The 12,772-nt window shown below is 36.2% G+C and overlaps 1 protein-coding gene across 1 annotated transcript in view; it reads left to right on the top strand.

The window, feature by feature from the left end:
- Positions 1–2,486: 2,486 nt before the first annotated feature.
- LOC150106353 (complexin-like) overlaps positions 2,487–12,772 on the top strand; it is a 258,334-nt gene continuing 248,048 nt past the window's right edge. The window contains exon 1 of the mRNA XM_090393092.1: positions 2,487–2,611. The gene's annotated coding sequence lies outside the window, so the exon portion shown is untranslated. The remainder of the gene's footprint in view (positions 2,612–12,772) is intronic.

Consider the following 12,772-nt stretch of genomic DNA (forward strand, 5'->3'; position numbering starts at 1 on the left):
GTTTGTTTATGTTTTAGCGATTCAGTCTTTATTACTAAATCACAAATAGTCTGAAGATCGTATGTGTGTTTCTGGTCTTTGCTGATCTCTACCAATATTAGAGGATATGGGGTTTTATCAGCTCTACATTCGGCTGACTTTTGTAGGTCTGAAGCCTTTGTTTTGGAGATCTGCTTGTACTTCATCTGTTGTAATGGCCTCTGTTACCCCTCTGAGCACAACTTTAAGGTACTTTTCACTATTGAGTGCAAATGTGTGGTAGGGAAGGTCGCTATTATCCAGAAATTTTGTTAGTTGGCTGTAATCGATGGAAGTTTTTGGCTGGATGCGAATTCCTTCTTCTGTATTAGTGGCTTTCGTAAATGATATTTCTAGAGTTCGGAGTGAAGTAACAACTGATGTTCGATGATTTTTATCCCTTAGGATGACTGGGGGTATTCTTTCTTTAGAGTCTGTATTAATATCAATCTCTATTTCTACTGTTTTGGACGATTCTCTAGTAACGGAAATTTTCATTTTTTTTGTTTTAACGGTTTGAATTTCTTTCTCTGTGGCAGCTGTATCCAATATATGGTGGGCATTATTTTTGGGATATTTGTGCATCGTCAGGATCTAGTGACTGCCCCGAGCTTCGCTGTCCGATGTCTACTGCCTCCACGTTTTCCAGATTCTCGTCTGTGACAATTATAAGGGGAAGAGTGTCATAGAGTTTTACTTTTCCCGGCCACCTACTACTTAGCACCTCACCCATGCGGATAAATTCCCGATAAACGTCCTCAAATTTTGTCTCGTCTATCAGTTTTCCATGTCTATGTCTATCAAGTTATCAAAATTTAAAAAGCTGGTCCTAGAACCTAAATGTGAAATCCCGTAAATCAAATCAAATCAATGATCTGCCAGCAAAAAGAGATCCCGTAGTCACAAAACGAAGAAAGTTTACCTTTAAATATTTTGATTGACCACGGCCAGACATCTTTCAATCACAATTCAATCGAAAAGCACATATTTGAACGTTGCGAGTCAACAACAGAGGAAAATGACTATCACAATTGAAAGATTTAAATAGTCCTAATAAGGACTGGCTTAAAGGGGCGAAGCAAGAATGCTTTTCATCTTCCCCGTTATCTGTAGAGGACAGTGTAGGGATAAGGTGTTATTGAGCTATTAAAGCTCTGATCATGGCAGGAGGGTAACAGCAATAGCAAGAGCCTCAGTGAGAACTTCATTGGCTACAGCATTGCCATCCATTACCCTCCAAGGGTAGGTAATCACCGCATCTCACGGTCAACCGATCAACAACCTCCCCCCCCCCTGTTGAAAGTGTTATATATATATATATATATATATATATATATATTTACAAAATCTGTTATTGCCGTTCAGGAAACGAAGATAAGTTTCTTTCCTTGTGCTATTTTAATTCAAAATTCGGACACGTAGAATTAGAAAGTTTAGGTTAGGTTAGTGACCTTTCCTAGATCACTCGGTATGGACCACATCCTTTGGCTGGAAAGAAATGGGTTCGAATTCTGTCTAGAACGTAAAGAACATTTATTAACCAGTCAATGGGAATTAGCCAATTTCACGCAGATGTGAAAAGGTTTTTCTCAGAAACCGAGTTTTTTCATCACCAAAAGCTGAGCTTACTTCTACATGAATCAATTACTTTTAAAATCTGAGAAGTACGATTGATTAATGTAGAAGTGAGCTCAGTTTTTGATGATGAAACAACTCAGTTTCATGTGGACATCTTACGCATCTAGAGGCTAACGTTTTGTTTTTCTATCTAACCTTCAAACTATTTGTGTGCGCGTGTTCATTTATCAGCACCTTTTTCACTGTTCGCTACTTCTGATATTTCAGTATATTCTTTCATTTTTCCCGTCTTGTAATGGCTGATGGAAGTGGAACTCATCTGTCCGCGTGCCTGCTTTCCCAATCTCTCACACATGATGGGTTGTTCAACTAAACATGCTACCACGTGAATCAATACGGACGAAAGTTGCTTTGATCGTCTAGTACAGTGTAGCTACCATTCGGGAATATTAAACTGTCACGGAATCTGTTCATTATGCACACTTTCCGTCGTATAGTGTTATCCGGAACGCATTATTTCTCCTTTCCAAATATTCCCTTTCTATTTATTTATCGCAAGTACTTAGCGAACTGTTTTCAAGTACTTGAACTAAGTTTTGAATTGCCGATACTCTTTCTTGTCGCCGTCCGTATGACGACGCGTTTCATTTTCGCTGTAGTTTGCCCAGCTCTTCAAACACGTGCCCTTCTTTCCGAATGTACTGTTCGCTTCGCCTTTGATTGAGGTCTAAGTAGATGAGCTGGGAAAGAACAGACGAAGGGACTGATATAAAATGGCGACCTGAGGAAGTGACGTAGAGAGAGAGATAATAAGTTGTCAAGGCCAATATGTACTGCTAGCCAAAGGGTTGCAGGCAAGGGGAGGGGTAAAGCAACTGGGAGTGCTGATAGCAAGCTGTCTCTTCGTTCTTACTTCTTCGGCCACACAGTTACTGGATATGTGCTGCAGATTTAAGCAAAAACAGAATGTTCGTTATGAGAATACGTGAGTATGTTGACGGTTCCTGGATAAAAGGTAAGTCCTAATCGAAAAATGGACTTCTCTATGAATTTCAATTTCGTTTTATTTGGTTTTCAACTTTTATTAATAATCCATTTTGATCAACAGCCATGAAAGCATTTTAAAGAATAGGTTCAGTGAGATTATAAGTACATTAATTATATAAAAAATTAAAAGGTGTGAAAGTATTTGAGTAGAGAAATTATTTAATAACTAATTTAAATTTATTTATTTTAGTAATTTACATACTTTATTAAAAGTTTCCACATTTTTATATTAATTTTCTTTTTACCTATAAGTGCAGATAATATTTCTTTACTAAGAATATTCTCATTCTTGATCTGGAAATCAACTTTATTAGCGTTAACCATTTTGCCATCACAAAAGTTAATTGGAAAATTGTTATTTTTAAATCTAAATTTAAAATTTGATTTTTTTTCTATATTTAACGCCGTTGAATGATTGAAGATGAAATACATTTTTTTCTCTAAGAGAACATCTTTAAAAAAAAAACCAAGTGCATCCTCAACCCTATCGCTCTTTCTCGTGTTTATTATCATTACTGTCACCTGTTGCCGAAAAACTATTTGTTTCAACAGCTCCGTGTGTGCTCACCTAACACTTTTCTACTTTATTTCCTACCATTTCGCATCCCTACACGCAAACAGTTCATTTTCTTTCTACTGCTGTGCAATTGGTTCAGAGGATCACACCCATACTAATGTAAAAATGTACACGTCTGAAACGTACAGATAATAATACTATGCAGATTACAGTGCAGAACATCGAGAATAATTCACTTGCGTTCGTTCAGATTAAATACTGCATTTTCGACCTGCCTGTATTGTATAATAGTAGTTTGATTAATTCCTATTTATATAAAAAAAACAACAGAGTGGGTGAATTTTTTCGTGGTAAAGAATTGGTACGTAGTGCTTTATATCGTTCCTGCATTGTTGTTGATATTTCTATAAGAATAACGAAATTAATTCAGTTGATAACACTGGCCAAAAAAAAAAAAAAAAAAAATTTCTGCTGATTATGATCTGACACTTGTTTTTTACTAATTTGGGTGCGCTGATTTCAAATATCAAACCCATTTTTCTTTATCCCGTCAGGTTTTTCCTCCATGGCATTTTCTTTTTGCTAATTTGTAAGTTTTTGATAGTTTTAAGGAGGCAGTACTATTTAGAGGATCAAAAAAAATCGATTTTTTTAATATTATTTTCTGAAAGTATGTACTTTTAAAAACCTGTTCCTAACTTTTTATCAAGAAATTCGAAAAATTCCCGAAGATATAGCCTATTATTCAAAGCGGTGCGCAGATCAGAATCGGAGCGCTCACCGCTCTCGCTTGTTAGTAAACGAATAAATGCGTAAGAACCTGCAACGACACGTACTGGCGCTTTGAATGCGAGAGAGGCCGATAATTAGATACATAACTACTTAACAATATTCATTAAAAATTACAAGAATATTTATAAAAAAATAACAATTTTACTTACACATGAGTTTCAGGGAATAAATGTTTGTTTGTAGCAATTTCTGCTGTGTGTTCTGCTTTGGCAATCCCTTTGAATACTCCAACAGCAGTCGGCCATCATGTGAGAATCCCATCTTCCTTGGTACCGATCTTCCATAGTTTTTATTTGTGATATTTTTATCCTTTGACTGAGGAACAGTAAAGCTGCCACAAATGTAGCAGAAGGAATCTATACTATTGACACAATTTCGAGTAGTAGACATGATGTATTTTCTTCACAGCCGACTAACATGCAATTAACAAGACAAAAAAAAAAAAAAAAACAGAGACTTTGTTGAAACGTTATAAGCGCTCATCATACTTTCACGATCGATTGACTGATTTCGATCGTTCTTTGTCCGCTATGACGCATATAGCATTCATTTGTTTTAGGCAGTTGTCATCGCCTACTTTTCATCACCTAAATGCCATAGAGGAAAAACCTGACGTGATAGAGAAAAATGGGTTTGATATTTGAAATCAGCGTACCCAAATTAGTAAAAAAACAAGTCTCATATAAAAGTCAGCAAAAATTGTATTGGACTGTGTAATCATTGCAACTTAAATACCTTATAAGTTAGAATGGTAAGTAACAACTTAAAAAGCATAATAGAAAAACGCTACTCCATTATATAAAACTTCCGAATTTTTTCAGTAAAGTACACTAAATGACATCAGAATACTCCTAGGAAAGTTGTAAACCACTGAGTAGGGCTCAAAAAAAAAAAAAAAGCGAAATAAAAGTCTTCTGGAAATAGTAAACATATCGATTCTAGCAAGTATGTGTCGCTTGTTTATGGAAGGTTTGATTATCAGATCAGTTTACAGATATTCGTGCCCCCCCCCCCCTTGTTTAGATTGAATCTATCACGTGGTGACTCATTATGGGCTCACAGTCATGCGCAGTAAAAAGTGAAATGAAATACAGTCATCTCTCATCTTACGTCCGCTCGAGTTACGTCCGTGAACCCATAAGGGAATAAATAACATTTTCGGCTATACACTCGAACAAGACGCAAGCGAGCGTAAGGTAAAGCATGCACAGTGGTAACAGCGATTTCAGCGGCAACCTTCCTCAGCCGTCTGAACGTGTCTTCAACAATTCCTCTGTTGATTTTGTGTTTGAGAAATGGGTTATTTGGGTCATTATCGTTAAATATTTCGCATAGCCCCTACACGCACAATCAAAAAACCTAGCGAAGAATCGCAGAAAAAGAGGCGAGCAATTGATCTTGAAACGAAGTTGCAAGTTCGGATGGTCTCGTTCTACAGTGACGACCATTTTGAAAAATAAGGATAAAATCGTAGACGCTGTAAAAGGATCTGCTTCCATTAAATCGACGATTACTGACGAAACAACGACAAGGTCTTATCGGTGATATGGAAAAGCTACTTGCATCATGGATAGAGGACTTGAACCAAAAGCGCATAGTCCTTAGCGCTGCGACCGTAACCGCTACCGTACTAAGTCTCTTCAACATGTTGAAGGAGAAAGCAGAACCCGATTATGACTACGAATTCAACGCTTCCTCCAGTTGGTTCGTGAGATTCAAGCAACGTTTTGCGCTGCATAATGTGAAAATGTATGGGAATCTGCAAGTGCTGAGAAGGCTGCCAAGGAGTCTGTCGAAAAATTGGATAAAATTATTACGGAGGAAAATTATTTGCCACGGCAAATATTTAATATGGATGAGACGTCCCTGTTTCAGAAAAAAATGACCGAGCGGACATTCATCCACAAAAAAGCTAAAATCTATGCCTGGTTTCAAAGCTCTTAAAGACCGTGTTATGATTCCGTTATGGGCTAATGTGACTGGATATAAATTGAAGCCATTTGTAATATGGCAAGTGAAAATTCACGAGCCATCAAAAACATTAGGAAGCATACACTTTCAGTTCATTACTGGAGAAATAAGAAGTCGTGGAGGACTCAAAAATTGTTTGTGGATGCGTTAATCAGCTGTTATGCGAGTGAAATAAAAAGCTATTGTGTGAAAGAAAATGTGGAATTTAAAATTTTATTAATTCTGGATAATGCTCCAGGTCATCCGTCTTATAGCGGTGAACTTCACCAAGTTCAAGGTCATGTTTCTCCCTTCAAACACTAATTAAAATAATAGTATACTTATTACAGTTAAGTCCCTAACCCCTATAACTCTGTTGATGTAATGTATCGACTTACGTACTGCCGGATGGAACGGAACCCAGACCTAAGTCGAGGGATGACTGTAATTTGTCATTGTAGACTAACTTCGATAGTGAAATTAAAACATGATCATCGCACCTACAGAAATCGAGTGACATTTGACAGTTACAAATACAACAAAAACCACATAGCGTTTCCACCCTTCCTCTAAAAGGATTTGTGTTCGAATCTCTGAACGCATGGATAATTTGTGAATATCCTTAAGTGTGAGCAGTGCCGTAACGAGGGCGTAGCGAAAGAGGCGCCCGCCACGGGTGCAACTAGGTTTGGGGCCCAAAACGTAAAAAAATAAAATAAATAAATAGATATAAAAGTCCGCTATTTTGTATTGTATTTTTAAATTTCTGTAATGCGCCACTTTAGAGACACAAATTCTGCAACTCATTTTGATGGGGTTCATAGTAAGTGTTTAACATATTGCATTTAGTAAAATTTAACTTGTACATTTAAATTTTTGTCATTTTTGGGGTTAGAGGGTGCAAGTTAGACACTTGCCACAGGCGCTTCATACCCTCGTTACTGTACTAAGTGTGAGACCATAAATCTGCTTAAGTGGAAGACTTTAGTGACTTCTAAAAGTTCCATGTTCCGTCTCTAAAATGTGCTTAACAATAACATCGCGTGCACCAACATCTGAATGCAACTTGAATCATTGTTGCTGACTAGTTGCATAACCTTCCTCTTATTGACCAATTTTATGATAGCTGCTTTCGGCTAGGCAACGGACTGGGCCGTAGAACTGACATCGCACCGTAATCGACCGAAAAACAGGAGACCCATCTTCGTTTCAAAATATTATGTATTAAATGTTTACAAAATTTTGTTTTGAAGCACAAATTTTATTGCAGTCCTTCTCCAGAGAATGCAGAATCCCTAAAAGAATTTCTAATGTTTCCCGAAGCGTACCATAAATAAATAAATAAAATTTCAATAAACCTATCAGGCTTGTACCACCTACATCCCTTAGCTCTTGTAGCGCAAGCAAGAAACAACCGCTATAATTCCAGTGCGTTTGCAGTGCATCTTAATTCTTATTTTTGAACTCTTTTTGGTGTAATATTTTTTTATATAAATCGCACTTCGCATTCATAGCTTTGGATCATCTTCGGTTGAAAGCATTTCTAATTTTAGGAGAACCTATTACCATCTTGTAAGGTGATCTTCCACTCCTTGTTACGGTCCAGCTCGTTGCTACGCAACTAATAAATGGTCTCATCTAGATAATTAGCCAAGCAATTATAAAACTGCTGATGCAAATAACTGAAGTATGGCTCTCCCGCTAACAGCTCCCAATTATATCTTCTGTTTATGCTCAGACATCTCTCAAGATTCATTTTTCACGTGGAATTAATATTTCATGCAAACTGACAAATGTGGTAGTCTGCTATTTCTTCATTTAATACCTTAGCAAGACCTAACAGGTTTTTTTTTTTCCTAGACAACTTTGATTAAAATAATTGCTACCGGTCAGCGTCAAAGAAGTTGACAACCTGTATGTTAACACCGATAACGAAAACCATTACTGTTTCTAGGCAACTCCTAACAAGCGACTGCTGTGTAATGAGGTTAAACAACCAAGTTGTAATTTACAGAATATTGCATGCCATCCACGAGACCAAATGGCTCATAAACGCGATGTTGAGGGATGATAAAAAATGAAATTCCTGATTCGCTAATAGGACTTACCACCAATTATCCATGCAGGAAAATAGCAAAGGCCGTTTACAAACCCATTATCCAAGATACAGAAAGTATTTGTCATTGTTTTTTTTATTTGGTCGCGATGCTATATTTGCAGCACAATACATTGATTGTGCTGCAAATATAGATCAAGTGCTAAGACTCTGTTTTTCTGAAATGCTAATGATGATCGTGTTATGAATAAAGAAACTGCTAGATGGGTAAGTTAGCTTTGCTCTTTATTGGAAAACAGAACCAAGTGAACTGACCATATATCATAATGTATATAGTCGACTGAAACAACTTTTTTATTCATTACAGATGCGTCGTTTGCTTTCATGAGATCCAATAAATAAATGTGTCAATTTTTTCCTTCTATAGCGTGTACCTACTGCGATGGAATTTCGTGTCTCCAAGTGGGAGAAAATTTTAAAAGAATAAATAGAAAAGTATAAACTAAATGTAATTGCCTACTGCATGACATAGCATCTTTCAAATCTCATTTCTGTACGTATTCTTGACGATATAAAGAAGAGGATGATCTGCTTAATAGGTGACCCCCTCCTCTCTCACAAACTCCCCTCAGTCACTTTTCCTATAGGCGCTCTGTTTCTGCATTAGGCTTTTTCTATGGGTATTTTCATGGGCATGTTTTACTTAACTACCCTCTACCATTCCTCCATTTTCTAATCATGTAAGAATTAGAGCAGCCACTGGTCAACACCCTGTCCAACTCAAGACTGTGTGCGCACGCGTGAGATTTTCTATCTGCTTGTGAAGCTTAAAATTTACTTAAGCCATATTGATGAGATGAACAGAAAATTCCGTAGTTGAAAATGAAACTGTGTGTATGTGTATAAGATTTTGCTTTTATCAAAGGGAGATCGTCACGTGCCTTCAACCCTCGCTATATATTTGCCACTTGATCTTATTCGTATTAACTATCCTTCACTGTAGCACACGATAATGTTCTCCTTTCTATGATGTCGCAATAGAAGGCATTATCGTGGCTGGCGAAATGTGCGTCTTCATAGAAATGTCCCTTATTTAAAATAAGCTACCCCCAAAACAGCCGGAGTTTGCCCATTAACTGCCTAACATTAAGTTTCGTAACTCTGCTCTATCTGAAGGTTAAACAAGCCGCTACTTGCACATTACGGTGTCCACTTAGAGTTAATAGTATACCAAGGGGACGATCGATGTGCTCACCGACATGTGGAAAGAAGCGAAATACATTCGTTACATGTACGTGGATCTCATCACTCAGAAATAATAGAATCTGCCATAGTTGTCGAATTCTGCTTTTTCCCCCGCAAGTCTAATTTACTAGGGATTGGATTCAGTCCTCGATGATGGAGTGCAGCCCATCTGTACATTAAATCCAGAAGTTTCTTAGCTTGTAATATCTAGAAAAGATGGAACTCTTTCCTGACACGTCTTTTTGTCACTTGAACAATAATTCTGTCGTAAGATGAAAATAGCAAAATCGGCTTAAACGACTACTGTCATCCACGTTAATTTATGGACAGAGTGTGGAATTCCTTCTGCAGGCTGTTTTTATTAATAATAAAAACAGCCTTTAGGAGCATTCCTTTAGGAGCATCAAACAGTTCGTTTGATGCTCCTAAAGGAATATGACTTTGTGGGATACATTGCATCAGAATGTTGTGGATTTCACTATTAAGACTGAAGATATGCCATGAATTTTTAATAATGAGGATTGCTTTAGGTCTGTATTCAGACTGTTACATTAACAGACTTAGCATTCCTAACAATTATGATCTCAAAACATTTTTTCTTTTAGTATCTCTGCTTTGTGGAAAAAAAAAGAACATTTGCAATCCCAATGGAAAACAGTTAACTCATCTTGACTTGAATAGCACTAATAAACAGTGACTCTACAGCGTTTCGAATACGTCTTTTCAAACAAAGGGCGCGCGATTCTTCTGACTGCACTATTCGGAATATTGACATGCTAACAAGGTGGAGAGCACGCTATACACAAGTGAAATTTAGGAGAAAACTTGTAAGTGGACATCAATCATAATACGTCTTTGTTGTTTCCGGTATACAATGGGGATTTTAAGGGTAACCTACCGAAGCATTCATAATTGATTTAACTAATCATTAGTTAAGCTTTCATTATTTTAGTTTGCGTGTTTCTTTTACAGTTTTTCATACAAGGTAGGCGGTAGAGGAATGATATTAATTGTGCATATACAAAATATCTCGCCATACATAAAGCAGCTTGAATTTAGATCTAACATTTTAAACATTCATTTTGAACAACTGCTGTTGCTTATACCGTCTGGAACTTGAAGAGGAGGCTTATTCCACGCAGCGTAAGTGGCATAGGGATGAATGGTGACTGAGAGATATTCAAAGTTAGACTGAGAATTGGCACGGGATTATTGCTGCTCGAGTTGTAATGGGTTTCGAGGAGAGTGGAATTGCAGATGCGAATTCAGCCAAACAACGATCACTGGAGTATTTTGAAGAGACGCAGAGAGGAAACTGAACAGATATACACAATAGGGAGTGCATTTCATAGATAATCATTGAAAGTGCATGAATGTGCAGGTGAGCTAAAGGTGTTGCGCTAATCTCGTCTTTCAGAATTCGTCGTACAACTCCGTACAGTTATCAAGCTCTTATCTTGTTTATAACCCAATACTTCTTAATATAACTTTCAGTTCTACAGGTGCGCAATTTTATTTTCATTTTCATCAATTATTGACCATTCATCTCTCCCTTGTTTTTATATTTGTTAGTAAAATCTTAATGTTTAGTTTTAGAGGTTTTATTTTTAAGGTTTAATTTTAGATGTTTTCACTCACAAAATTTCTCACTTGAATAATTATTCATTGAGATTAGATTCATTTCAGAGCTTGTAAGTTTGTAGATAGATCTTAGTTTTGGTTTCAACTGTCCCGATTTTAGTATTTAAATTGTTTGCTACGAGACGAAACAGTAGGGCAGAAGCGTACGTCATGAATGAAAATATATAAATCGGCCTACAGAACATAAGTTAGAATGACCTTTAGATTCAAATGCGGTGATAAAGATCTCTCTACAAGGATGCCGTATCATGAAGGCACCTGGTTTTCGTTTGCTTCGTACCATTTCTGTATTTTTCGCATGGACTTTGTTGCAAGCAATGTATTCATTGGAATCTGCAACTTGCATGCAAAGTTGAATGAAACGTAGATCATATAAACATCTAATAAACTTAATTATAAACTATGTGAAGCAGATAATTGTCCGATGCGTATATAATCTACAATTTACATTATTTGTGCAATAACCACTAAATATTTAAGCAAAAGAGACGCGGTGCATTAATGATGTCGCTGAGACCGCACGAGATAAGTTAATATCAGTAGGTATCGCGAAAGTCATGCTGCTAAACTGGTCATTAAGGTATCGCGAAGGTCATGTTGCTAAACTGAAGCTTCATTTCAGCAGCATGACTTTCGCTGCTGAAATGAAGATTCCTTAACATGAAAAAAAACCGTCTTACTATATCTATTGATAAAGTACCTGTTACAAGTTATAATTACTCATATGCCGCTGCCACATTAAAAAAATAATCTTAAATTGTTTCATTTGAAATATTGAAGACTTCTTAAAATCTCGATTCGAATCCGATAAAGGACGCAAAGTTCTGGAATTTTTTTAATCTTCCACAAAATTCAAACAGGCCGGAAAACACATCCCTTTTGAATGTGCTACCAACTCAACGTTTCTTCTACTTTACATGGATTTTAGGCCAGGTGACCTGTTCTGGTCTCGGCCATCTCTTCCTTGGTCTTCCGATTCTTTTTTTTCCATTTATTTTATATTTGTATAATATTTTCTGTATATTTTATAATGTTCTTTCCATTTTTGTTTATACTGTCTTATGTAGTAATTAATTGGTTTTATTTTCAGGGATTGTGAAATTTCTTCATTTGTTTTGTGGTCCCACTTGGAACTTCATTTCTGCTGTTTGAATTCGTTTTTCATCTTTCCTTTTTATGGTCCATGTTTCGCTTCCGTATAGTAGAATTCGTTTTGACAAGACATTATATAGTCTGATTCCAGTGTGTTCTTGTACTAGGGATGGCTAAAATATATTATTTATTATGCCATTTACTTTGACAAAGTTTATTTTAGTGTCTGTCTCTTTCTTCTTCGTATGATAAATCATATCCCAAGTACCTGAAAGTATTTACGTGTTCTAATATGTTATTATCTATCACTATTTTACTTCTTATTAGGTTTTCTCCTTTGAATGCCATTATTTTTGTTTTTCTTTAGATATTATCATATTATACTGTTTTGAGATATTATTTAATGATCTCTGTAAATCATCTTCTGATGTAGCTAATACTATTTGATCATCTGCAAATAGTAGTTCATTTGTGGAGTTATTTGTATACCAAATGAGTAATGCTGTTTCCAGATTGTTATAATTTTACTTATATATATTGAAAAGCAGAGGTGAGAGGGTACATCCTTGTCGTACTCCTCTTGATATATATCTTTCCATTCTGAGATGTGTTCTAATTTAACTGCTATTTTATTTCCTGTATATATTTCTTGAATGGACTGTAAAAGTTCGTTGAGTATATTTAAATCGGTTAATATTTAAAAAAAAAAATTGTCTACTAATTTTATCAAAGACTTTTCATAATCAATAAAGGACACGTGCGTTTCTTTTTGAAATTCTCTTCTTTTCATCATCATAACACTAATTACGGGTATAGACCATATTGGTCTGTTCCGG

The sequence above is a fragment of the Typopeltis vanoorti genome, chromosome 5 (assembly GCF_054136105.1).
Source record: "Typopeltis vanoorti isolate ZY-2024b chromosome 5, IOZ_Tvanoo_1.0, whole genome shotgun sequence".
Classification (NCBI taxonomy): domain Eukaryota; kingdom Metazoa; phylum Arthropoda; class Arachnida; order Uropygi; family Thelyphonidae; genus Typopeltis; species Typopeltis vanoorti.